The sequence below is a fragment of the Vulpes vulpes genome, chromosome 5, assembly GCF_048418805.1.
Source record: "Vulpes vulpes isolate BD-2025 chromosome 5, VulVul3, whole genome shotgun sequence".
Lineage (NCBI taxonomy): Eukaryota > Metazoa > Chordata > Mammalia > Carnivora > Canidae > Vulpes > Vulpes vulpes.
Genome location: NC_132784.1, coordinates 78912039 through 78939726, shown reverse-complemented (window position 1 = coordinate 78939726; position 27688 = coordinate 78912039). Strand labels below are relative to the sequence as shown.

Sequence of the window (27688 nt, the reverse complement as noted above, 5' to 3'; positions counted from 1 at the left end):
AGAAAACAAGGAATCTGCTGTGAAGTAGAGGAGAAAGAAATGGACAAAGGAGATTTTTAAAAAAGATAGGCACAGCATATTGAAACCTGTTTTGTTCCAGATAATATGATGGAGAAAATCTACCCTGGTCTTTCAAGAGATTATTGCCTTGGGCTGTGGTAATCTTCAAACTTTTAATTTCCTATTGGTATAACTGATAGCAGGTTGAACAGTCACCCCATATATATTTATTTACGTTATATATTTAAATACTTAATATATTAAATTTTAGGCATGAATAACTTCTCATGTTTAGATAAAAATATAAATGAAGTTTCAGATCCTTTCTTCACTCGCCCTGGTGGCCCATCTTGGGCACTTCCTGCAGTGCTTACTCAGTCTGGAAACTTCCACCCTGATCTGTGCCTGACTCCCTTCCTTCTTCAGAACAACACCAGGTTTTCAGGGTGCCCTTCCTTGACCACTTCTGTAGAATATGCTCCTCCCCTGCTCTGTTGTCCTCTGTCCCCTTATCCTGTTTTGTTGTTCATATTCTATTTCACTCTATTAATATGATCATTTTCCAGTGGCTTAGTTTTGTCTCCTTGCATCAGTATCTAGCTTCTAGAAGAGCAAGGGGGAGTCCCAGCACTGGTGACTACAGGAGGAAAGCAACAGAGTCAAAGGGTGGGAGATGGAGGTGGAATGTCCCCTGCTCGGGTGGGAGAACAGGGAAGATTGGTGACTGCTTGTTTGTGACTCCCCCCCCCTTCATTCTTGCAAATCCCAAGGGCCAGGGGCACCAAACCCTTTCCTTTGGTTCAGTTAGCTGCAGTCTCTTCCTCTTCTCCCACTTTTCAGCCTCTACCCCATAGGAGGGGAAGGTAAATGTCCCATACACACAACCCTCAAGGATCTCAGTTCTAGTTCAGAGAAAGATTCTGCTTGTCTCTCTTGGCATCTTCTCTCTTAAGGTGCTTGTGGGGTTGTATCAGGTGTTCTGGGCTGGGAACCAGGAGATCTAATCTCCGTGCCTGTATTTGCCCCTGAAGAAAGGTTGAACAGGATGGTTGCACAGCCTGTCCTCACACTAACTGACTCACTTCCTATACAGGAGCCAAGGGCAGCTGAGAGTTGAACTTGGATTTCTTCTTACACAAACGGCACTCCTCCGAACTAATGATAAGCGAATCTCGCAAGTTTACCAGGTTGGGCATAAATTAAGGAGTACCTTCTGAGAAACCTACACAGGGTGTAGAGGTGATTATATGACTCATAATCAGTGGGCATGAAGCACACACCCAGGAAGAAGTAGCCTAACTAGCCTAACTAGCCCCAAAGTCGATTGCAGATACATACCAGTTCCTCTGTGACATCAGCTCCCCCCACTGTCACTGGGCCTGGATTCTGCACCAAGACCACTGCAGCACTCCCCAGGAAGACGGATAAGCTCCTCCAGCTCTGTCCAGTCCTATATCATCTGATAAACATGACATGGGACTCAGCCCTCTTCTATCTTTTGCTTTTGATCGTTAAACACAGCCTGAAAGCCCTCACTGCTAACTATCCACTTCTTGCTAGCTCCATAACATTCTTTCTTTGGGCCTTGGATTCATCATGTGTAAGACAGAAGAAATAAAATGTTGTCAGCCAGGGGTCACAGGGTGGCAGTCCCCTGAGGATCAGAGAAAGATATCTGTGGCCTTGTGAGTCTTCGGAAATCATATCACTAACATACTGATCTTTAGAAAATACTGGAGGAAGAATTCTAACCACACAGTAAGTAAATAGGAACATAAATCTCAGACAGGGGCAGACAAAAAAGAAAGGAAACAGTGGTGAGGAAGAAGTTCTGGCCTTCCTACAGTGCTCAGTATTAAGCCACGTAAACAGCTAGAAATCTGGTCAAAAGAGGAATAAAATATATTTATTGAATGTTTTTACTTATGAATACAGATGCAAGCATTCTGAATAAAATATCCAGTAGTATATCAAATGAATGGTAGATGTGAACAAATAGAGTTTATTTTAGAGAGGCAAGAATGGCTTAGACTCAGATCTTTCAATATGGTCTGTTAAAGTATGAAAAACTATGCAAGTGTATCAACTGCCAAAAAGAAAAGAAAAACATACAAAAGAAACCTGTAAAATTTCAGTCACCATTCCAAATATAAATTGTAAGAAAATAGGAATAGTAGGAAAATATTCTAAACATGTAAAGACAGATCAAATATAATTCCAAATGTGAATTGTTAAAGCCATCTCGTTAAAGTCAAGGATGAGACAAGGATGGAGATATTGGTGTTTTCTTAGTTGGTATTATCTTCCTAGGTTCTGCATATGCAATAAGATAAGAAACTAGAAAACCAATACTGTATGGGAAAAGAAGAAGCAAATGGTCTGTATGTGCATATTACAGTATTATGTGTTGGCAAAATTGAAGAGACTCTGAGAAAAAAAAAAACACATAAACAGGACCTTAAAGAATCTTGTGTGGTATGTTTACAAATCAAGAACAGAAATGAAAATAATAGCAAAGTAGTAATACCCAGAAATGGAAAAGGAAAACTAATTCCCCTTAAAGTTTTGACAAGCATAAAATACCCAAGAATAAATTGAATGACTTTTATTTCATTTGGCTTACCCTTGGAAAACAGTAAAATTTTACCAAATAGTAATAAAATAGAAACTGAGAAAATTGGGATATATATCGTGTTTCTACATAAAAAGATTTAGTACCATGTAAATGTCACTCTCCCAAAATTACTTTAACAAGTGAATGCAGGTCAGATCACAATTGCAGTAGGTAACTGGGATATTTGTTGGGGAATTGGAAAAGTCAGTTTAAGTGCACAGAATATAAATCCATAAGAAAGAAAAAGAAAATTAAGGAAAAGAATAGGAAGAGAGATTTCCTTTATTAGATATTAAAACATACCATAAAGCCACTGAAACAGCATTATGACTAGAATCCAATACAGGAATAGAAACAAAATACACAAATGTATTATATGACAAATGATATATTTAAGTTTCGGTGGGATGACTTATTTAATAAATAGTACTGGCATCATTGGCTAGCCATATGGAAGAAAGATATAGAAGAAAATTAATACTATTCAAAAATATATTCCAGATGAAATGAACATTGAAATGTAAAAAGTAAAAATAAGCCTATGTTGAAATGTAAAAAATAAAAATGTTTAAATATTTATATAACTTTGGAGTAGGAAAAAGCTTTTTTGCACTTGATGGGATGAGCACCGAGTATTATGCTATATGTTGGCAAATTGAACTCCAATAAAAAAAAAAATTTTAAAAACCCTCAGAACTCATAGTGAAAACTATATTTGATAACATTAGAATTAAAAATTTCTGAATGCAAAACCTCTATTGATAAAATAAACATAATTATACTTTGAGAAATGAATTTGTAGCATATACCTTAAGTGTTATTATCCCTAACTTTTTAAATCCTTACAGAATTTTAAGAAAGACATGAAAACCCGGTGTAAACACGGTCAAAGGATATAAACAGACAACTCAGAATGACTGACATGAGAATATGTCCAATCTCACTAGTCAGGGAAATGCAAATTCAATCTATAATAAAATGCTCTATTTCATTCATGAATTTGGTATATATTTAAAAAAAAGAGGATAACATCCAGTGCCAGGGAAACAGTTCTTCTAGTCACTGTTAGCAGAAATAAAATAGCAGCAAACTTTTGGGAAAGTAATCAAGCAGTATCTATTAGATTTTGAAATACACATGCTCTTTGACTTGATAATACCACTTACAGAAATCAGTTCTACTGAGGAAATGGTTCAGGATGTAAAGATACATGTATAAGGATGTTTGTTGAAGCACTGTTTGTAATGGCAAAGAATCATGAGCCATTTGAACCAATAGGGTGGCCGACTAAATGTCAGTGCATTCAATGTATGGACTCTTACACTGTTGTTGAAAGAAATGAGTTAGTGCTGCATTGACTGATCTGGAGGGCTGCCCATGCTGGGCTAAAGGCAAATCGGAACGTGACAGCAGAAGATATAACAATACCCCTCCAATGTTTTGCAATGAGCTAGGCTACTGATTACCTCAAGGGTGGGAAAGAAGGCAAAGGGAAGATGTCAGGGAATAATTTCGTAAAGCAACATGGAAATGTTCCACTTGTATAGTCAGCATATGTTACCTTTGTGATTAAAGATCAACAAAGGAAAAATCGGAACCTTGCCTACATAAATTCTCCCACATCTCACATTTCTAAAGGTTCTTAAGTTTAGAGAAGACTTTAAAACCTGTAGTTTAAATTAGCATCTCAGAGGATTCAGATGCAGAATGAACCCCCTGTTTCTCAAATGAGAGAACTGAAAGAAGGTCAGTAAGGAGATTGTGTAGTAGAAAGATTCCCAAGGTCAACTAGTAAGTGAGCGACAATGTGAGAGGAAGGACCAGCCCAGGGGTAGTTCTGCTCTTCCAGCAACTGCTCCAGAGTTGTGAGGAAGTTAATAGATTTTTTTTTTTTTTGGTTCTTTTATTTAAAAAAAAAAAAGTGTTTTTAAACATTTTGTAATAGAAAATGTAAAAGTAACACAAAAGTAGAAAAGTGTAATAAACCCTTTTTGGGTCATGGACCCATGACCCAACTTCAATAAGTTAGTCAGGTGAATAAAGAAACATGGCCCAACCTCAAAACACAATTTGGGAGCACACCTTGGAGTTGGGGAGCCTAGGTGGCCTAGCTCGTTGCGTGTCCAACTGTTAGTTTTGACTCAGGTCACAATCGCTGGGTTGTAGCTTCATGGACTTAGTGCAGAGTCTGCTTGAGATTCTCTTTCCCTCTCCTTCTGCCCCTCCCCCTGTGCTTTCTCTTTCTAAAGTAATAAAATCTAACAAAAATTTTTAAAAATTTAAAAAATCAGTTATAATATTGGATTGACTTTCAAAGTTATTTATTTATTTATAAAAGATTTTACTTATTTATTCATGAGAGACACACAGTAGAGAGAGAAAGAGAGAGAAAGAGGCAGAGGGAGAAGCAGGCTCCATGCACGGAGCCTGACATGGGACTCAATCCCAGGTCTCCAAGATCACACCCTGGGCTGAAGGCGGCGCTAAACCACTGAGCCACCCAGGCTGCCCTTAAGTTTTTATTTAAATTCAATTAACATATAATGTATTCTTGGTTTCAGAGGTAGAGGTCAGTGACTCATCAGTCTTATATAATACCCAGTGCTCATTATGTCAGTGCCCTCCTTAATGTCCATCTCTCAGTTACTCCATCCCCCCAAACCTCTCCCCTCCAGCAACCCTCAATTTGTTTCCTATGATTAAGAATTTCTTTTTTTTCCCCAAAGGTTTTCTTTGTATGTGAGAGATAGCGAGAGAGCATGAGTAGGCGGGGGAGAGGGAGAAGTGGGCTCCCTATTGAGCAGAGAGCCTGATGTAGGGCTCAATCCCAGGACCCCGGGACCATGGCCTGGACAGATGCTCAACTGACTGAGCCATGCAGGCACCCCTGCTTGAGAGTCTTTTATGGATGATTTTTTAATACTGAAAAGAACATGGTATGTCATGGGATTCAGCTAGGTGAATGTATTTCAAAATAAATTGTATTATCTCACAACTTTACCAATTTTTGTCACTGTGCCATGGCACTGTTATGTATTAAGTATTTTTATTTATTGACTGACTTGTTGAAACTGATCTTGTTGAAAGTAATAGAGATGTGAAATTATGGGTTTCATGCCATAGTTCCATTGCTCCAATACACATCATAAATATAAATTTTTTAAAAAAATTTTTATTGGAGTTCAATTTGCCAACATTTATTTTTTTTAAAAAATTTTTAAAGATTTTATTTATTTATTCAGAGAGAGAGAGAGAGAGGCAGAGACACAGGCAGAAGGGAGGAGGGAGAAGCAGGCATCATACAGAGAGCCTGACATGGGACTTGATCCAGGGTCTCCAGAATCACGCCCTGGGCTGCAGGCGGCACTAAACCTCTGTGCCACCGGGGCTGCCCCAATTTGCCAACATTTAGCATAACACCCAATGCTCATCCCACCAAAAGTGCCCATCACCCAGTCACCCCAACCCCCTGCCCACCTCCCTTTCCACTACCCCTTGTTCATTTCTGAGAGTTAGGTACTCTCATATTTTGTCACCCTCACTGATATTTTCACTCATTTTCTCTCCTTTCCCTTTATTCCCTTTCACTAATTTTTATATTCCCCAAATGAATGAGACCATATAATGTTTGTCCTTCTCTGATTGACTTACTTCACTCAACATAATACCCTCCAGTTCCATCCACGTTGAAGCAAGTGGTGGTATTCGTCGTTTCTAATGGCTGAGTAATATTCCATTATATACATAAACCACATCTTCTTTATCCATTCATCTTTCTATGGACACCGAGGCTCCTTCCATAGTTTGGCTATTGTGGACATTGCTGCTAGAAACATCGTGGTGCGAGGTGTCCCGGCATTTCACTGCATCTGTATGTTTGGGGTAAATCCCCAACAGTGCAATTGCTGGGTCTAGGGCAGATCTATTTTTAACTCTTTGAGGAACCTCCACACAGTTTTCCAGAGTGGCTGCACCAGTTCACATTCCCACCAACAGTGCAAGAGGGTTCCCCTTTCTCCGCATCCTCTCCAACATTGTTGTTTCCTGCCTTGTTAATTTTCCCCATTCTCACTGGTGTGAGATGATATCTCATTGTGGTTTTGATTTGTATTTCCTTGATGGCCAGTGATGTGGAGCATTTTCTCATGTGCTTGTTGTCCATGTCTATGTCTTCCTCTGTGAAATTTCTGTTCATGTCTTTTGCCCATTTCATGATTGGATTGTTTCTTTGCTGTTGATAAATTTAAAATTATTGAAATGAAAACAAATATGTAGCCATGGGCTACCTATGTTTGTTTATTTAGCACATCACACTCTGAAGAAATTGGGCCATGGAATTTACTACTTAGTGTTAGTCCTCAGAGCCGGACTGTCAAGAAGCCAGGAACCAAAGGCACATCCCTAGGGAAAGAGCCAAGAAGGAAGATGTGGGAAGTGCTGGGTTCCAGCCTGCCTCCCTGGTTTCCTCAAATTGAAGTCACTTCATTAACTTCTGCATTCCAGACCCAACCTGGCTTGCAATATAAGCTTGACTTGGATTAGATTATTATTCTGGATCCATGGTGCTTTATCAGCCTGCAAAAAGGACTTGCGGTTCTCTTTGCCCAAGAACACAGTGGCCTGTGCTGACACTGGAGGACCCAGAGCTTTCTTCCCCACATCAATCTGTCAGCAGCCACATCCTCCTCCAGAATGCCTCACATCCCCTTTCTTTCTTTCTGCCATCCTCTGCCCCAGCTCGAGTTTAAGGCCTCCTCTTCACATCAAATGCCCTCACTATCTCCTCACACTGGCTCTGCCTCCAACATTTACCCAAATGCAAGTTGTCTCGAGCTTCACCATCAAATTTTTCTTTCTGAACATGTCTCCGGAAGCAGGGAAAACAAAAGTAAAAATGAACTATTGGGACTTCCTCAAGATAAAAAGCTTTCGTAGAGTGAAGGAAACAATCACCACAACTAAAAAACATCCTACAGAATAGGAGAAGATATTTACAAATGACATATCTGATAAAGCGTTAGTATCCAAAATCTATAAAGAATTTATCTAACTCAACATCCCAAAAATATATAACTCAGTTAAGAAATGGTCAGAAGACATGAATAGACATTCTTTCAAAGAAGATATCCAAATGCTAACAGACACATGAAAAGATACTTATCATCAGGGAAATACACATCAAAACCATGATGAGATACCATCTCACACCTGTCAGAATGGCTAAGATTAACGACACAGAAAACAACAGATTTTGGAGAGGATGCAGAGAAAGAGAAACCCTCTTACACCATTAATGCGAATGCAAGCTGGTCCAGCCACTCTGGAAAACAGTATGGAGGTTCCTCAAAAAGTTAAAAATAGAACCGTCCTATGACCCAGCAATTTCACTATTAGGTATTTACCCAAAGAACACAAAAATACTGATTTGAAGGGGCGCATGCAACCCTGTGTTTATAGCAGCATTATCAACAATAGCCAAACTATGTGAAGAGCCCAAATGTCCATAGACTGGTGAATGGATAAAAATGTGTATATATGGCTGATGATAAGTGATGTTGAGCATCTTTTCATGTGTCATCCAAAGGAATGAAATCTTGCCATTTGCAATGACACAGATGGAGCTAGAGTGTATTATGTGAAATAAGTCACAGAAAGACAAATACCATGTGATGTCATTCATCTGTGGAATTTAAGAAAAAAGAAAAACAGATGAACATAGGGGGAGGGGAATAAAAAAGAGAGGGAAGCAGACCATAAAAGCCTCCTAAAAGACTGATGAAAAAAACTGATGGAGTGTGGTGGCGGAATGGGCTAAATGAATGCTGGCCATCAAGGAGGGCACTTGTTATGAGCACTGGGTATTATATGTAAGTGATGAATCACTAAACTCCACATCTGAAACTGATTTTAGCATAAATGTTAACTAACTAGAATTTAAATAAAACATTGAAATGAAATTAAAAAGTTTTTCTTTCTAAATAAGAAAGCTGCTAAAAAACCCGAGTTGACCCTTCTTTAAACTCTCTATTATCATTGTGGTAAAATATACCCAAGATAAAATTAACCTTTTTCACAATTTTAGGGGTATAATTCAGTCACATAAGTACTTTTACAATGCTGTGTAACTATCATGACTATCCACTTCCAGAACTTGTTCATCATCCCAAACAGAAAGTTTATGCCCCTTAAGCAGTAATTACCATTCGCCCATTACTCAGCCTCTGATATCTCTAGTCTATCTTCTGTCCCTATGTACTTGCTACTCTAGATACTTCATATAACTAGAAGAATACCATATTTGTCCTTCTGTGTCTGGCTTACCTTACTTAGCCTAATTCCCTCAAAATTCACCCATGTTGTAGCACATATAGAAATCTCATTTCTTTTTAAGGTACAAAAAGTATACATATATATATATATACATATATATATATTTGTTGTTGTTGTTGTTTTGCTTTTACTCTTCATCTCTTGATGGACATTGAGTTACTTTCACCTCTTGGCTATTATAATTAGTGCTTCTAGGAATGTTAGTGTACAAGTATGTATTTGAGCCTCTACTTTCTATTCTTTTGGGTATATACCTAGGAGTAGAAGTGCTGGATTATATGGTCATTCTATGTTAAAGTTTTTCAGGAGCCACCATACTGTTTTGCACAGTGGGTATGCCATTTGAAGATTCCTACCAGCAATGACCATTCTTGGCCTACCAGACTTGCCCATTCTTACCAATATGTATTTGCATATTTTGATTTCAGTCATCCCAATGGATGGGAAGTGGGATCTCATTGTGGTTTTGATTTGCAGTTCTGTAACAAAAATGATGTTGAGCAGCTTCTCATGTGCTTAGTGGCCTTTTGTATATCTTTTTAGGAAATGTCTATTCCAATCTTTTCCCCATTTTTAAATTGTTGCTGCTGTTGTTGAAATAGGAAAAATTCTTTATATATTCTGGATACTAATCCTTCAGCTGATACATGATATACAATCCCATTTTGGGGTTGTCTTTTTCATTCTCTTAATAGTGCCCTTTAATGCACAAATGCTTTAAATTGTGATGAAGTCCAATTTTTCTGGTTTTTATTTTGTTGTCCATACTTTTGCTGTCATATCTAAAAAAAGCATCACCAAACAATGTCACACAGATTTCCTCCTATGTTTTCTTCTAAGAGTTTTATCATTTTAAGTCTTTTTTTTTCTTTTTTTTTTCATTTTAGGTCTTACATTTAAACCTTTGATCCTTTTTTTTTTTTAGTTAAATTTTTTGTATGAGTGGTCTTGGCACTGTTGTTGAAAATCATTTGACCATGAAGCACCTGTAGTCGGTTAAGCATCTGACTTTCGGTTTTGGCTCAGATCATGATCTCAGGGTTGTGAGAAAATGGGCAGCAGGGGATTTTATAGGACCTTTTGTCATTATGTATATTTGGGCTGTCTGAGAAGAGGATTTGGCAAGTTCAATAATAAGCAATCCGAGTTAAGTTTTTTTTTTTCTTACAATGTTTTGGTAATGGCATAACCTACTAACCTTCATGGCATTGGATTTGTAGCCTTTTGTTCTAAAAATGTGAAAATGTGAAAGCATTTTCCTGGGGCCTGAATAGTGATAGTCAATAGAACAAATGTTAAGTTTATAGGTTGTACTATGTCAGCACTGAGAGGGAGCCCAAATGGTAAAGGAGCCCATGTAGTCTTGAGTAAATTAATGTTTGTGAATGGCTGTGATATGCTGATCCCTCTAAAGTATAGTGCTTAGGGCAGGGGCCACTTTTGCCCAGACACAATTAACTTCAAGGACTCCTTGGGGTTATGATGCATCATCAATTGCCCTCTCCTGGTCTGCTCACAGGGTTGTTGTTGTTGTTGTTGTTGTTTTTTGAGATTTTATTTATTTATTCATGAGACAGAGAGAGAGAGAGAGAGAGAGAGAGAGAGAGGGGCAGAGACACAGGCTGAAGGAGAAGCAGGCTCCATGCAGGGAGCCTGATGTGGGACTCGATCCCAGGACTCCAGGATCATGCCCTGGGCTGAAGGCAGGCACTAAACTGCTGAGTCACCCAGGGATCCGCTGCTCACAGCGTTGAACAGGGAATCCCATAACATGACCCTTCCCAAGTATCAAGTGGGGAAGTTGAGTCAAGAATTCCTCATCCCCTATGCCTTCTTCAAAGCAAAAACCCTGAAGTGAAAAATCACAGGTCTGATAGCTAGTCTCCTCTACCACCTCATTCTTTTTCTCTCACGCGCCTATAGCACCCAAAGGTGTCTTCATCGTCATATCCTTTTTTCTCCTCCAGAGCAGCAAATCAGGCCTTGATGCCATAAACGGAAGGGGAAGATATCTAGGAGAAGAGGCTTCCAGGTTTGGTTTCTTTTTTTCCCCCTTATTTATTTATTTATTTATTTATTTATTGAAGTTTGATTTGCCAACATATAACACCCAGGGTTTATTCCGTCAAGTGGCCTGCTCAGTGCCCATCACTTAGTCACCCCATCCTCCCGCCTGCCTCCTCTTCTACTACCCCTTGTTCATTTCCCAGAGTTAGGAGTCTCTCATTTTTTGTCACCCTCTCTAATTTTTCCCACTCATTTTCCCTCCCTTCCCCTATAATCCCTTCACTATTTCTTATATTCCCCGTATGAGTGAAACCATATGATTGTCCTTCTGTAATTGACTTACTTCACTAAGCATAACACCCTCCAGTTCCATCCATGTTGAAGCAAATGGTGGGTATTCATTGTTTCTAATGGCTGAGTCACATTCCATTCCATCCCATTCCATTCCATTGTATATATAGACCATATCTTCTTTATCCATTCATCTGTCGATGGACATTAAGCCTCCTTCCACAGTTTGGCTATTGTGGACATTGCTTCTATAACCATTGGGGTGCAGGTAAAAATAGAGCTACCCTATGACTCAGCAATTGCACTACTGGGTATTTACCCCAAAAATACAGATGCAGTGGAAAGCCAGAACACCTGCACCCCAGGTTTGGTTTCTAATGAGATAAAGAAGGGAAAAGAAAAATACTTTGTTTCATAGTTCTATTTTTGAGAAACCAAAACTAAACATTAATTATTCTTCTTTGCATTATTTTTCAAACAAAAGTCATATCTCTCCCAAATATGGAAGCTCAAGTTAATATTATTTGCCATGGTAGTTAAAAATTAAATATATTCATATAGCCAGAAATCCTGCAAACAACCTTTTACAGAGAAAGAGGCTGAGATTTAGGTTCCTATGCCTGAGTCAGGCATAGCTCAGTAAATGGCAGAGCTAAAACAAGGTTCGAATAAATGACTACATGAGTGGAATTCTTGAACATGTGCACAAATCAAGTAAATGTCATATGGATGAATATCAAATGTACTGCTTTCATGTAAAGGGACTTCATCAGTGAAGCTTATTGGTTGTTAGCAACTCTCTGGGTGTTTTAAGTAACAAGGAGTTCAATGTGGTAGAAGAGACCTTAGAACCAGTCTTGGGGACGGACAGTATCTCAGGAAGGTTCTGGAGATCCAGGAAGTAAGAAGTGCAGCAGCATTCTCTCACAAGCTACCCTTTGGTTAGCATGCTTCTGCCTTGCATCAAACCACTCAGGATTCAACATGTGCAGTGAAAGTACCTTGTTGGTTGCTCTTGCATCCATCCTAGGGCTCAGAGAAACAATCTGTTTTCTTGAATAAGAATGTGACATGAGGGGAATCCCTGGGTGGCTCAGCGGTTTGGCGCCTGCCTTTGGCCCAGGGTGAGATCCTGGGGTCCCAGGATTGAGTCCCGCGTCAGGCTCCCGGCATGGAACCTGCTTCTCCCTCTGCCTGTGTCTCTGCCTCTCTCTCTCTCTCTGTCTATCATAAATAAATAAATAAATCTTTAAAAAAAAGAATCTGACATGATTAGGAAAAGGGGGAGGAGATAACAATGCTTTGGGTTCCAGAAAATGTGGTTTGTGCACCCCATGCATTATTTTATCATCCTCCACAGCTCTGTGAGGCAGACAGTATTACTGTTTCTATGTCACAGCTTTGTAAATTGAGCCTGTGGATGTGTAAATAGCTTGCTCAATGTCTCATAGATACTACGTTGCAAGATCTGGTCTCGAACCCAGGCACAATTACCAAAAATTCATTTGGTTTATTTTGTATTGAGACTCTACAAATGCTGGATCAGGGAGACTCACCAGAAAAGGGGAATGAAGCAGGTTCTGGCCCAAGTTCCTTTTGGCATACTTGTTATTCTCCCAGAAATACTGAACCCTGAACATTGTGGACCTTAATGCATTTATTCTAAACTAGTTTGATCTGAAAATATTCTTTTTTTAAAAAAATATTTATTTATTTGAGAGAGAGAAAGAGAGAGAGAGAGATCAGAGACAGAGCACCCACAAGCCATGGGAGGGGCAGAGGAATCTTAAGCAGAATCTCAAGTGGACTGAGCTCAGAGCCCAAACCTGGACTCAAACTCGCAACCAACTCTGGGATCGTGACCTGAGCTGAAACCATGAGTTGAACAATTAATCAATTGAGTCATCCAGGCGCCCCTGAAAATATTCTTGAATCACATGTGCTGTCGTTCACTTTTGGCAATTCACTTTCAATAGTTGAATAAACAATATATACGAATAGTTATTTACCTATTTTTACCTTTTGTGATCTTTCTGGGAATTCCAGCTTCCACATCAATGAGGAAACTGGTGGACAATGTGGTCTCAAATAGCTGGTGGCAATCAGGAGCACAAAAATAATGTTTACCTCCATTTTATTGGAGGCCTTTGGCAGATTTTGGGGCCTTCGTCTGGAGCCAGACTATCTAGATCTGAGTTCTGGCTCAGCTATTTCCATCATGTGTAATCTTGAGTAAGCTTCTTAATATCTCTGTATCTTCATGTACTCTGTAAAATATAGAGAATAGTAATGCTTTACTTCATAAAAGAGGATCAATAAAACAGTATGTTCATTAGTTAGAATGTGCTTAGTAGGGGCACCTAGGTGGCTCAGTTAGTTAAGTGTCTGACTCTTGATTTTGGTTCAGGTCATATCTCAGGGTTGTGGGATCAAGCCCCGAGGTGGGCTCCGCACTGAGCATGGAGTGTACTTGAGATTCTCTCTCAGCCCCTCCCTACCCTTGCACACTAAATAAATAAAAAATAAAAAATAAAAAATAAATAAATAAATAAATAAATAATAAAATCTTTAAACAAAAAAATAACGTGCTTAGTATATTGTTAATTAATCAATGTTAGTCATTATTGTTTTTAATGTTAGCCATTATTATTCAAGACTTAGAGTCCTAGCAGCTCCAGACCACCTTTGAATTTGTGTTGTCTACATTCTCACTGTTTCCTATGGAATGTCCATAAGCAGATTTAAAAGGTTTCCCTGGTAATTAGCACATCTTTCCTCATGCAGCATGAGGAACTCCTACAGCAGAATTTTTATGGAGAAACATATGGTCTCGTGGAAAGAATTGGATTGAGGGAACTGACTTCAGAAGGTTTGAGACCATGAAAGCCTTATCAAAAAAAAGGACATTTATAAATATATAGAGATTTGGTTTTACAGTTGCTCTAAAACCACAATAGAGACCTCAGATGAGGTAACACTGTTACCTACTCATATTTTTTCTTTAAAATAATTAAGATTATTGATGTTCTGATTAAATCAGTTCATAGACCTAGATGTCATCCTTTATTTTCCTCTCCTTCTCAATCAATCACCAAATTCTGTCAAACCTACAGTTGAACTATCTCAAATCAACCCACATCTTTCCAACACAACAACTATGGTACCAGCTTAGGTGGCCATTACCTCTGTCCATGTCCCTCCAATAGACACTCACCTCCCCTCTATGCTTCTCCAGTCTTGACTTTCCAATAGCCATGCATCATCTTGGGACTGTTCTTAACATGGCTGATAAGTGCCTTCCCACCTGGAGCCCTCTTTCACCTTCCCATCAATGCTCCAGTCATACCTGAGTTGCTCAGGTAGGTCTTCCAAAAGTATTCTACTATCTCTTGCTCTGAGAAGTCACAGAAGTTGTCTCTCTGCCTGGAGCATGGTTCTCACCAACTCCAACATCTCTGCTCTCCTTTGCTTGGCTGGTTCTCTTGAACCTCAGTCTAGGACAGTGCCCAACAGAGTAGGTAGTCAACTAGTCTTTGATATAAATAAAGGAATGGCAAGTGAATGTGCTGTTGTAACTATCCATGATCAATAAAGGATTGCATCAATTATTTCTATTTGCCTTTTTCTGAACAAAATCAGTACTTCTCTCCTTTAAATTTCCCTAAGATAAGTTAATTGACATCTGTTGCAGGGAATTCCAATTTCTTTGTGTTTGGTTCTCTATCCATGTACCAACACCTTTCTGATTTTAGGATTTGGAAGATTTTGATTGCCTCCTCCATTGGGCTTCTTTATTCATTTTCTGGCTTCCTCTCTTTTGACAATAGGTTATTTTCCCTCATTGTGGCAAGTTCTGCATGTGCTCATCAATATCGTATTCTCTCTCTCTCTCTCTTTTTTTTTCCTTTGAAACCACAGCTAGATACTATTACCCAGTCTTAGTTACAGTTAAAATATACCCCTGGGACTGAATTATGGCTAGTGGAATTTTATTGAACTTATGGCACCATTTCCAGAGCTGGCCCTTCCTCTTTTCCAATATTTATGAGCTGATTGGAGAAAACTCTGATGTCTTACAGGAAGAGAGAATAACAATATGGAAAAAGCCTGCATCCCAAAGAGAGAGAGGCAAACCAAGAGATAGACTCTTCACTATAGAGAACAAAGTGATGGTTATCAGAGGGGAGGTGAAAGGGGGGATGAGTTACATAGGTGAGGGAGATGAAGGAGTGCACTCAATGGGATGAGCAAATGTGATATATGGAAGTGTTGAAGCACTACGTTGCACACCTAAAACTAATATTACACTGAATGTTAACTAACTGGAATTTAATAAACAAAAACCTGAAGGAAACAGCCTCCATCCTGCTAAGGCTGTGTGGGACAGAGTTTCTCTATTATCTTATATGGCAATGTGATGTGAGCAAGAAGTATAAGTTTTACTTTACCTGTATGTAGAGTCACTAAAATTTTCATGTGGCCTGCCCTGACTAATACACTTGTCTTTGTGATGTCTCCAAGAGAAGATCTCTCCGAATATTACTCTACCATCTGGTTTTCCCTCTTTTCTCTTTTCTACGCATTTACAAAAGACTGACAATTTGCATGTAAAAGATCCCAATGTGTCCAAGTTGCATAAAGGTGTGAGTAATGAGTGATTCTATTTGGGGTAGGGATATTTGGTAGAATAAGTCATTGGAAACAAAGAGTGAATGTCCATACATATCTGTGGATGTAAGGAGAAGGCATCCAGGAACTTTATGCTAGTAAGTATATCTCCTATATAGAGAACTTTCTAGGAGAGTCCAAATATCATGAAATAAAAATCTCTCTTAAGTGGGCAATTCAATTGTGCAACAATTATTGACTATCTTTAGAAAAAATCTCAGTGGTTTGAGAAATTACTTATGTGATACTCATTGTAGGACACAAAATTGTGTGTCTTAACTATCCACAGTATGATCTCAACTCTGAAAGAAAATATGCTGTCACTGGCAGAAAATAGACCAACATATGTAAAAAGAAGGATGAATTAACATATTGTAACTAATGTAAATTTCTAAAAAAAAATTAATCATAGAAAACTACAAGTGTGTCAAAATTCTTTAATAGGTTGTGTGAACCATCTTTGGTTCACAAAGAAGGAGTTAATAAAACTGTAAGGCCTTACATAACGAGCACATACATAGTGCTAAATCCTCATCTATGGTGTTTACAATGGTATCTAAATGATAGAAGTAGGTTTGTAAGAAGATATAAACTTGCCAAGGGTAGGGAATGACTCCCTGAAGAATCATGGTGTCATTAAAAGAACCTGATCTTTGGCTTCAGTTGAGGCATTGCTGTGGGCTAGTTGTGTGACTTTGTGGAAGAAGACATTCAAGCCCTCAACATCATCTTCCTGATTTGTGTGAAAATAATTCTTGGCCTTCTCACTTCATGAATGATTACATTTTTTAACTTGTTCCACATCATTTCAGAAAGTGGAAAAATGTTGAAATCTTATTTACCCTCTCCTTTCTTTTGATGTCTCCAAATGTTAATGTAAATCACACTTTTTTAGGTAGCTTTGCATGAAATACAGATTCTCAAGCATTCTGGTATCCTCGATTCCATTAACTTGGAGAAGTTCCTGTGATTAGAACAGGCAAACCCGGATGATCTTGATGTGGACGTGTGAGGAGAAGACTTGGAGAGACATTTTACCTCCCTTCCTCTCCAAAATGAATTCAGCTCCTCTCATGCTTTTGTCCAATAGGTGTTTACTCTTCTTGTGTTTACTATGTTCCCTCCCTCATTTGTCCTCTTCTCTGTAAACAATACAAAGGAAAAAGTGTATGAACTCAGTTCTTACTCTAACAGCAACCACCCAGGGATATTATAGCTTTTCATAAATGGTGGAAGGCATTAAATCAAGCATTCTGCAGTGAAGCCACATTTTCTAAATCTTTTGTTCGCCCTAATGATACCATTTAAATAATGCTGCTGAGCCATTTTTGCTAACTCTATAGTTGTCCTATTATTATAGCTTTGAAATAGCCAATCAGCTATGTGACTGCATATAAATCAAAAACTTCAGTGGGAAACTCAGAATCATAGAAGTTCCCCCTACAGAACCCATTCCTGGTCTTCCTCTGGTCCACAGCGCCTCTGACTCCATGTGAAAGGACTGAACTTCCAGTTTGCTATATAGGAAACCACAACTTCTTGGAGCTTTATGCTAAACAGTGACGACCTGAGTCAGTTCAAGTTTGGTGTGGATGGGACTGTAGGTGCCAGCTCCAGAAGCCTCTCCACTGCCACACTGAGCAATGACAGAAGGTAGTGTTTATCCAGGTCTGCAAAGGAATTTCAGGTAAGCAGAATTGTTTTGGACAGCCAAAGTCTGTTTCTCAGCTTCTCAGTGAATCTGAATCCTGGTTCTAAATAATTTGTATTTGTTAATCCACTTTCCCACCCCTGCAATCCTTGGGAGAAGCACTCACAAATTCCAATCTTGAGAACCAAGTCCTGAAAAGAGCCAGAAAATACCGTAAGAATCTACCATGCGAGTGTGTGTCATTTTGAACTGGGAAGAAGTCCAAATCCTTTCCTTGAACTGTAAATAACAGATACACATGCACCTGTCCCTGCACCCTCTGGACACTCCTGGAAACACTGTGACAAAGATAAGAATCAGCATTCTCTTGGCCTCTCACCCATCTTCTAAAGTGTTACTTGTCCATTTGCACAGAAAACCTTCCTTTGAGTGCTGTGCTTGATGGCTAAGATGAAGTCTTGTTGCTAAATTTCTCTGCGTTCACAGATGCATTGGCACCTGACCCAAAGGCTTCTCTTTCTGTCAAACCTCTGCCAAACTGTGGTGTTTATCACACCCAAAACTCCCAGTCTCTTACTGGCTCCTACTCTATTGATTTGAAGTTGAAGCCAACAGCCATATGTCCAGAACTGACCTACCTCTGAAATCCTAATCTCTAATAGCCCAATTAGTGACCTCATTCTCCTATGGTTTGAATGCATTTTCCCTATCATCATTGCTATTCTTTGATCTTATCAAGTGCTTTCATCCCTTGCTCTCTCCATCTTGTGCCACTTGACTGATCTCTGGTCTTTAGCCTCTTTTATCTCCTTCCTTCTCTCTTCTAGATTCCACAAGTTTAATTCAGTTTAAAGTCTCTCACTTTCTTGTTCTCAATTAGCTTGGCCCTTATGTTCTTTTGCTGGATTAGCCTAGTTCATTTCAATTTGTTTTCTCTGCTTCCAATCTCTGGGTGCTGAGTTCATATATGTGGGTGAATATCACTCCTAAATGTTGGTTTTCCTTCTGCACCTGGTCCTAAGAAATGCCTGGAGATCCCTATATGTATACCTGGTCTGTGCTTTCTCCCACTAACATGAGATGCCATTCAAAACCTAACCATTTCCCATGAGAATGTATTCTTTTTTCTCTACACCCTCCTGGCTTACTCTCTCACCTTACTTATTTCCAAAGGAAGACTTGTCCTTCTATTTCTTCCAGAAAATAGACATTCAAAGATAACTTGTTAACTTTCTGCTCTTTTGTCTAACCACAGGTACTCACACATATAGCCACATGCATACACCTGAACTAAAATCCTTCTCTCACACCTTAGTAGAAGAGGTCTTCTTCCCATCCAAAACTATCCCAACACCTAAATTAGAGATGAGGTTAAAGATTAGATGAATTAATAAACATAAAGGATTTGGAATAGTGTATTAGCAATTTATCTTTCCCCTTTCCACTTCCTGTTATATCCATGGACTTGTTGATTACTCTCCATCCTAGCTGGGTTTCTGTAGTTAGCATCAATATCCTACTTCTCTCATCTGATAAGAAATGCCTTTGTTTGAGCTCCTACACTCTTCCTTCCTCCCTCCCTACTCTTGAATTTTTCTCCTTTCTTTCCTGGCCAACGTGTATACAGACTTCATTTCCTCACCATCCATTTAGTCTCTAATTCCCTTTACCTAGTTTCTTCTCCATCAATCCCTGGCATGTCTCTCACCATATCAGTAATCTAATCCCCACTCCAAATTGCACTGGCATTTTTAGAACTCCTCTCCCTTAGCATCTCAGCATCATTTGACTCTTTGGTCATCACTCTTTCCTTTAAATAAATTTCTTCTTTGACTTCAGAGACACATCTCTTCTTATTTTTCACACTGTTCTTGGGCAGCTACTCCCTAGTCTCCTCTGTTGGCCTGTCTTCTTCTCTAAACTTGTTAAAGGTCTATAGTCATCTACATATTTTTATGGATGATCATAACAGAGTGTCTATTGGATTAGTTTAAGTCAGAAGGATCTATCACATGGGGGCCTCAGAGTGCATTGGAGGTAGATGTATCTAACTGGTGGGAGGTGAGCAAGGGTTCTGCTCCAGAGGGCAGTGAGCTGTAACATGGCACAGAAATGGGAGAGCATGTGCTGTGAATGATGGCAGGTGGTAGCAGGGAACAAAAGTTATGCACAACCTTTCTTCCTCTCTTTTAATGCATCCCCCTACATCTTATATATCTGACGTAGGGTGCTAAGAGTAAGTCATCATTAAACATCTTCTTTATTTGAAAACTTTCATTAGCAGCCACATTTTCTTAGAGTATTTACTAAACTTAGAATCAAAGTGAAGAAAATTGTTGCTTAGTCTTGAAAGTATCCCAAGGGCCCCATCTCTAGGCCTCACTGATTCCATTCATTCCTTGAACAAAAAGTTCATTGATGGCTACAGTCTGCTAAGTGCTGTGGTTGATGCTTGAACTTAAGGAAGAATAAGAACTGGTCCTACTTTCTAAGGAGATTACACTCTTCTGGGGAAATATGCTGCAAAAGGCCTGAAGAATGAACGGAACAATCTGCCATTTGGTTAGTATATCCATCTTTCTAGATAGTGCCAGAAACATACTGGCTTGTTCTACAGCTGTGGTTTGCCTCAAGATGACTATATTATGTTAACAGATTTATTGGGCAAGTTATATATACTGCCATATTTGAAGCCATAGTTTTCTTTGGTTATGTTCCTGTCCTCTAGTAAGGTCCTCTTGATTGGACTTCCAGGTCTTCACAATTTCCCTCGGAATCACATATGTACAGCATCTAACAGAACATAAATACTACGTATACATATATAGTTCATGATGTCACCCTGAGGACAGTGAAGAAAGTATTATACCCATTTTATGGATGAAGAAAATAAATCTGAGAGCGTTCAAGTAAAGCAATGTACTTAAAGTGACCCAGCTAGCAAGTAGAGGAGCCAAGGTTTGATTCCTGATTTGTTTTACTCCAAAGACCATGTTCTTAATCATTGTACCTCCTTTTGGCTTGATTCTGGCTACATATACCACACACAAAAAATAGATGCTAGATTTTCCAGGATTGCCATGATTAAAAATAAATTGATGGTGGAGCATCTGGGTGTCTCAGTCAGTTAAGTGTCTGAATCTCGATTTTAGTTCAGGTCATGATCTTAGGGCTGTGAGATCCAGCCCCACACATTCTTTGTGCTCAGCACTGAGTCGGCTTGCTCCTCTTTCTACCCTGTCTGCAAGCGCTCTCTCTCTTTCAAATAAATAAATTAAATCCTAAAAATAAATAAATAAATTGATGGCTCCATTCTAAGCCTTCAAAATTGTTTTGAATTTCTTGTATTTGTTGGTTTTTAGAAAATATGACTAGTCTTATCAATGTCTTTAAGTAACATATATATACCTTGATCAGGTATATGAAATATAAATATATATTTTATATATATATTCAGATATTCTTGTGTGTAAGACTGGGCAAAATTCATATGTGTGTCTTTTTTGTGTACTACTTTGTTTCAGAGAGACTTTGAGATGGATATACACACACATACATATACATGGATAACTCCTTACTTGTCTGTTTTTATATTATTCATTTGGGATTATGTTAGATATTTTCCTGAGTATATAACACAGACATTTTCCTCTGTCATTAAATACACTTTGAAGACATCATTTTCATGCCCAGTAATCCATAATTTGAATATGCCACCATTACCTTAAGCATTCCTCTATAATAGGTTTTGGATCATTTCTATTTTTTTAAGTTTTATTATTTAAGTGATCTCTACACTTGGTGTGGAGCTCGAACCCTGGACCTTGAGATCAAGGGTCATGTGCTTTTCTGACTGAGCCAGCTAGGTGTCGCAGTTTTGGATCATTTCTAAATTTATGCTATCATAATACTATAATGAATTTCCTTGTATTTACATCTCTCTAGATATCTATTATTGTGTCTTTGGGATAAGTTTCTAAAAGTGGAATTATTGAATGAAAGGATTTGCTCTATTTTTAAGGCTGCTAGGATATAATTCCAGTTTGCTTGGATAATTTCATCCTTGATCAACATTTTCTCTTTCCTATGATTTTGTTCCTTAGGAAAAAGCAACTACATATAACATGGTCTTTAGAATCTTTTCCAAAAGATTGGTTTCTTTCACAATGCCTGAAAATACTAATCTTTGGCAAGATTAGAGCAAGTGTTTCAATGCCTGGAGACCTCAGTCTCCTGTGGGACAGTTTCTCTGAAAGACTCATTGTTCTTCATTTGCATCTGGACAAATGAAGACATTTGTTTCTCAGTGTCTTGGCCTGACGTGAATCAAATGGGCATGGGAAGATCCATTTCACCAGATGTGTTGCCTCCAGAATTTTCCAGTATTTGGTGTGGTGGGTCTAGAGGGGCACCCTATCTCTTTGCTGTGATGGAACAGTCCCGTGAGCTAAGAATGGGTTACACTGTCTCCAAATACTGAGACCAAGGCTGCATGAAGAAAATTGGTTTTCACTTGATAAAATATTTTATTTAGAAAAAAATGCCATTTTATTTGCATGTGTCAAAAGATAAAGAAGAAAGCCTTCAGGCACTGAAAAGTATGGGGTTTAAGGCTGCTTCTTGTGGCTGGCATCAGTAGAAATGCACTCCTAGGAAATATTGTTAATTAGTTACACCTCAAGTCTTTCTTATTAGTGAAAAAATACCAGTTCAAACACAAATGTGATCATTTATATTAGCACAGAAACATCCAATTATTTGGGGTCCATGTAATACTTAACCCACCCTTGTAAAATATTTCTGTCCTCCTTCATATTACAGAAAAATGGAGGCTTGAACTTTTGGTATTATGTTTTCCTTTTATGGTGACAGACCTCTCAGAATTAAAATCATCCAATGTCAATCATTCATGCTGGGATAACTCTTTCAAAGTAACATTTTCCTCTTTGAAGTCTTCTTTCATGAAAAAATCCTGCTTTTTCATGCTTCTATGCTTGAAAATAAAAAGACTGATTTGAAAAGTGTCTCCTCTGGTAACTTCCTCTTACTCTGACAAAATTTTCCAAAGGACCTTTCAAAAGCCCCCAACAGTTTTGAGATGTTGACTCTCAAGAGATTTGAGATATTGAAAAAAAAAGTACATGGCCATTAGTGAATGTTTGATTTTCTGATTAACTTTTTTTTTTTTTTTTTCTGATTAACTTTTTTAAAAAGATTTATTTATTTATTAGAGAGAGTGTGCTGGAGGGGAGGGGCAAGGGTAGAGGGAGACAGAGAGGGAGAGAGAAACCCAAGTGACTCTGCACTGAGCATGGAGCCCAATGGGAGGATTGATCTCAGGACCCTGAGATCAGGACCTCAGCTAAAGCCAAGATTTGGATGCTTAATATACTGCGCCACCCAGGCACCCCCAAATAAGCAATTTTCTTTACTTACAGTTAAGAACCCTGATTCTCTAAGTCAAATCTGAACAATAGCTGTCTCTTCTTGTTGGTGCTGTGACAGAGGAAGGAAGAAAAAGAGGGATTTTTTACAGAGGTCTACCTACCTCCCTGCGCTTAGCTAGCTGGTTTCACAGCTCAGACAGAGGTGCAGAATAATCACAGGACCTTTAAGACGAGAACACAGTTGAAATTTCTGGGAAAAGAGCCTCAGAGGGCGTGCTGCCAACCTATCAACATTTTGAAACCGCCTCTCTGAACATGGGATCCTGGGGGAGGGACTGAATTTCATACTCTGCTGCCAGGTTGTGCAAATGGTGCATTTCATCTTCTAGAACAGCTTGCAGCCTCCTGTCTTAACTTGGGGAATCTCTGCAGAGACTAAGATTGACAGCTTTGCAGGTGAGAACAAAGGAGAATCATTGTTATGGGACCCCCCCCCCCATCTCCTTTTGCTTCCCCACTGAAGCAGAATGAATCAAAATGTTACTGTTGGATGCGGATATGAATTTCTGAACTCATTTGGGTTGAGAATTAGGCCTGGCAAAAAGGAAGCTCTTCCATTTCAGAGGTCTGTATCATTGCACTACTGTGTATAGGGCAATACCCTAGTTCTGCAAGAAATTCTTGAGAGGATAAAGTCAGGCTCTTGTTCTGAATTGATAAAGAAATGTGAGGAGATTTGGGAGCTAGCTGTTGGTGGAGGGATGACAGTCTAACACTGTCTCGAAGAAATATGCTGGTTTGGGTGACATAAAACATAACTTATAGACATACTATGTAGAAACTATCTTATTTCATCCTGTAGTAACATTCTAATGTTGGACCCTGGCTCACGGGTGCCAACGTGTCCCGGTGGACGCCCCAGAGACTCAGACCCCAGACAGGCAGATGCAACTAGCAAGAGGGTTTATTGAACGTTTGCGCAAACGGGCTCTCCACCTCAGAGGTGGCAGAGCCCCCCGATTAGCAATTACAGGCATCTTTTAAAGGCAAAAAACCACGGGAGTAGCATAGCATTCGGGTTATGACATGATTGACTTCTTTGAAGGTCAACACTAACATGTTCAGGGACTTTCCAGTCAGGGCGAGGGGTGGGGGGGATAGTTTTCTTATCTTGGAAAAACAGAATGTTTTTGTTGCTTAAATTCATGGGAGGCACCTGGATGGGCTGCCTCTGGGTTAGGCCTGGTCCCACTCACGGGGGAGTCTCCTCTGGTAACTTCCTCTTACTCTGACAAAATTTTCCAAAGGACCTTTCAAAAGCCCCCAACAGTTTTGAGATGTTGACTCTCAAGAGATTTGAGATATTGAAAAAAAAAGTACATGGCCATTAGTGAATGTTTGATGTGGGGTGTGGGGTTTCTTCACTAAGATAGTCAGATTTTTTCCCTTGAATAAATGATGATCAGGGGAATTAAGTGCCCTGCTTAAAGTTGCAAAGGGATGGGGTAGATCTAGTAAGAGGACTATAATACAGACAAGATTAATTATAAATTTAAAACCATAAAAAATGAACTTAAAAAGGTCTTAGTTGTAACACTCCTATGATATTATTTGGTGTTTCCTTCTATATTTTCATATTTTTAAAAATTTATTCAAATTCAATTAATTAACATATAGTGTATTATTAGTGTCAGAGGTAGAGTTTAGTGATTCATCAGTTGTATATAGCACTCAGTACTCATTACATCACATGCCCTCCTTCATGCCCATCACTCAGTTACCCATCCCCCCCAACCATCTCTCCTCCAGCAACCCTCAGTCTGTTTCCCATAGTTAAGAGTCTCTCATGGTTTGTCTCCCTCTCTGATTTTCTTATTTTATTTTTCCCTCCCTTCCCCTCTGATCCTCTGTTTTGTTTCTTAAATTGTAAATATGGGTGAAATCATATAGTTTTCTTTCTCTCATTGACTTAGTTCACTTAACATAATACCATCTAGTCATCTAGTTCCATTCATGTTATTGGAAATGGTAAGATTTCATTTTTTGCTGGCTGAGTAATATATATATATATATATATATATATACACACATATCTTCTTTATCCATTAATCTGTTGATGAACATCTGTCTCTTTCCATAGTTTGGAACATAGTTTCCATAGTTTGGCTTTGTGGACATTGCTGCTATCATAATTATATATGTGATTTATATAAATATGCACACAAAAAGACTTTACATATCTGATTAGAATTTATGTATTGTCATTTTTCTCCCCTTTTTTGTGTTCATCCTAAGACTCTCTATATGGCAGCATGTACACCATAGCTTTTATGTTAATGGGCCTTAGAGTCATAAAATAATAGATCATTATTTATATAAATTGTCTGAGATTGTGTCTAGTATTTCTCCACAAGTTAGTATTGCTTTTAAAATTTTTCATAGAGCAATTTTCATTTGAATTTTTTTTTAGGTAAATTCCAAATATTGGATTGGTTTCATCAAAGGTTTCAAAATGTCCTTTGTAGGCCTTCGTCCATTATCAGTGCAGGCAACCACCAAAAGGTGTCAGCTCCCTTGAATCTTCTATTTCAGTCAAATGAATTTATTGAACATCATATTTTTGTTTTTAGTGTGTGTGTATGTGTGTATGCATGTGCTGAAGGTTGTTCCAAATGTACTGGGATGTACGTTAATATTACATCCCCAGTAATCTGGCATCAAATTCAACCTGGCTTCTTACTGTCATGAGGCCTTTATGTGAGATGCTCCTAGCTAATGTCAGATTAATCTGCAGAAATGTTATGATTTTACTCTCTTGATACTATCCAAGATGTGGCATGGCTGCATCTATTCTGCTTTGAGGATTTTCTCAAGTTCCCATGCCCAGAACATAGTAGGCCTTCTAGAGATACCTGTTGAATGAACGAATGAGTCTTTGCTCTTGGTAAGTGGAGTGACTAAATAGATGGTTATGTTAATATAAATACTTCATACATTCATTTATTCACAGACATTTATTGAGTCCTTATTGTGTGTCAGATAGTATAAAAACACTATGGAAAACAGTATGCGGGGTCCTCAAAAAAATAAAAATAGAATTACCATATGACCCAGAAAACTTACTTCTGGATTGTACCTACGTGTTTACTGCAGCAGTATAGACAATAACTAAGACATGGAGACAGCTGAAGTGTCCACAAATGGCTGAATGGATACAGAAGTTGTGGTGTAAATACACTATGGAATATTATCCAATCATAAGAAAGAAATCTCACCATTTGTGACAACATGGGTGGATCTTGAGGGCCAGACAGTGAAATAGGTCAGACAAGAAAACACAAATACTCTATGATCTCATTTATGTGCAGATCTAAAAAAGCCAAAATGAAATTGACAGAGTAAACATAATGGTGGTTACTAGGCACTGGGAATTGGAGGTAATGGGGAAATGTTGGTCAAATGGTACAAAACTTCCAGTTATAAGGTAAATAAGTCCTGGAGATCTAATGTACAGCATGGTGATAATAATTAATAATATTGTATTATATAGTTGCAAGTTGCTAAGAGAGTAGATCTTAAATGTTCTCACAACAAAAAAAAGAGGTAGTATGTGATGTGTTGGAGGCATTAACTAACATTATTGTGGTAAACATTTCATAACGTATCTGTGTATCAAATAATCCCATTGCACACTTTTAACTTACACAATGTTAGTTTCAGTTATATCTCAGTAACTCTTGGAAGAAAAGAAAAAAAAAAATACAATCATTGCCTTAGTGGTTCTGATCAACATTCTCCCCTCAAATCATTAAGGGAATTCAAGGCTAAGTGAAGGAATTGCTTCACTGGCAAGAATCCAAATAATTGACAAGAACCTGGGGAAAAGGGAACACATGTGAAAAAATCAAACATTAGTTTATTCAAGAATTTCCCACCATGTTAAAGCAGAAGCTCACAGGGACGGAGATCTTGTCAGTTCTTGCTGAGTCTGATCTTGGTAGATTGGATGTCCTACAGAGGACAGTTTCCTTCATTAGGGGGCTAAACACCTTGGCTCAGGTAACAGAGAAGCTGAAGGCAAACCAAGGTGACGTGAAGCATTTGCCAGCCCAGAAATGGCCTCATGCCATGAGCTTAGCAACTAAATGCCCACTGCATCAACTCTGCCCTCCAAATCTCCTCTAGGAACCTCTCGTGTGGCCCACTCTAGCCGGAACCATGCATGGAAGGGAATTCCAGGAAAAGTAGTTCAGCCTAGCTAGGGTAATTCCTTACAAAGCTAATGCAGTGAGCTCTCAATGAAGATTTATCGAGTGATTGAATAAGTGAATGGATGAATAGATCCATTTCAACAGGAAGAACTGTAAGGCCGTATGATCTACAACTTAAAGGTCAGGCAGAGAAGTAATTATGTGAGGTGATAGAGGCATTAATTAATATTATTGTGGTAAACATTTCTTTTTAAAAAAAAAATATTATTTATTTATTTATTCATGAGAGACACAGAGCATGAGAGAGAGAGGCAGAGACACAGGCAGAGGGAGAAGCAGGCTCCCCATAGGGAGCCTGATGTGGGACTTGATCCTGGGTCTCCAGGATCACAACGCAGGCTGAAGGCAGCACTAAACTGCTGAGCCACCCGGGCTGCCCTGTGGTAAACATTTCATAACATTTCTGTGTATCGAATAATCCCATTGTACACTTTAAACTTACACAATGTTAGTTTCAGTTATAGCTCAG

General features: G+C 38.7%; 1 protein-coding gene across 7 annotated transcripts in view; it reads left to right on the top strand.

Moving 5' to 3' along the window:
- Nucleotides 1-27688, top strand: part of LOC112930486 (glycine N-phenylacetyltransferase-like) — a 71352-nt gene that overhangs the window by 24980 nt on the left and 18684 nt on the right. For 2 of the 7 annotated variants that reach the window (XM_072759021.1, XM_072759023.1), the window contains one exon: nucleotides 10912-10976. The exons of 2 other annotated variants lie outside the window; for them this stretch is intronic. The gene's annotated coding sequence lies outside the window, so the exon portion shown is untranslated. Of the gene's footprint in view, nucleotides 1-10911; nucleotides 10977-17387; nucleotides 17598-23230; nucleotides 23405-27688 lie in introns of those variants that run through there. 3 more of the 7 variants (XM_072759022.1, XM_072759024.1, XM_026012839.2) reach the window with 2 other exon arrangements.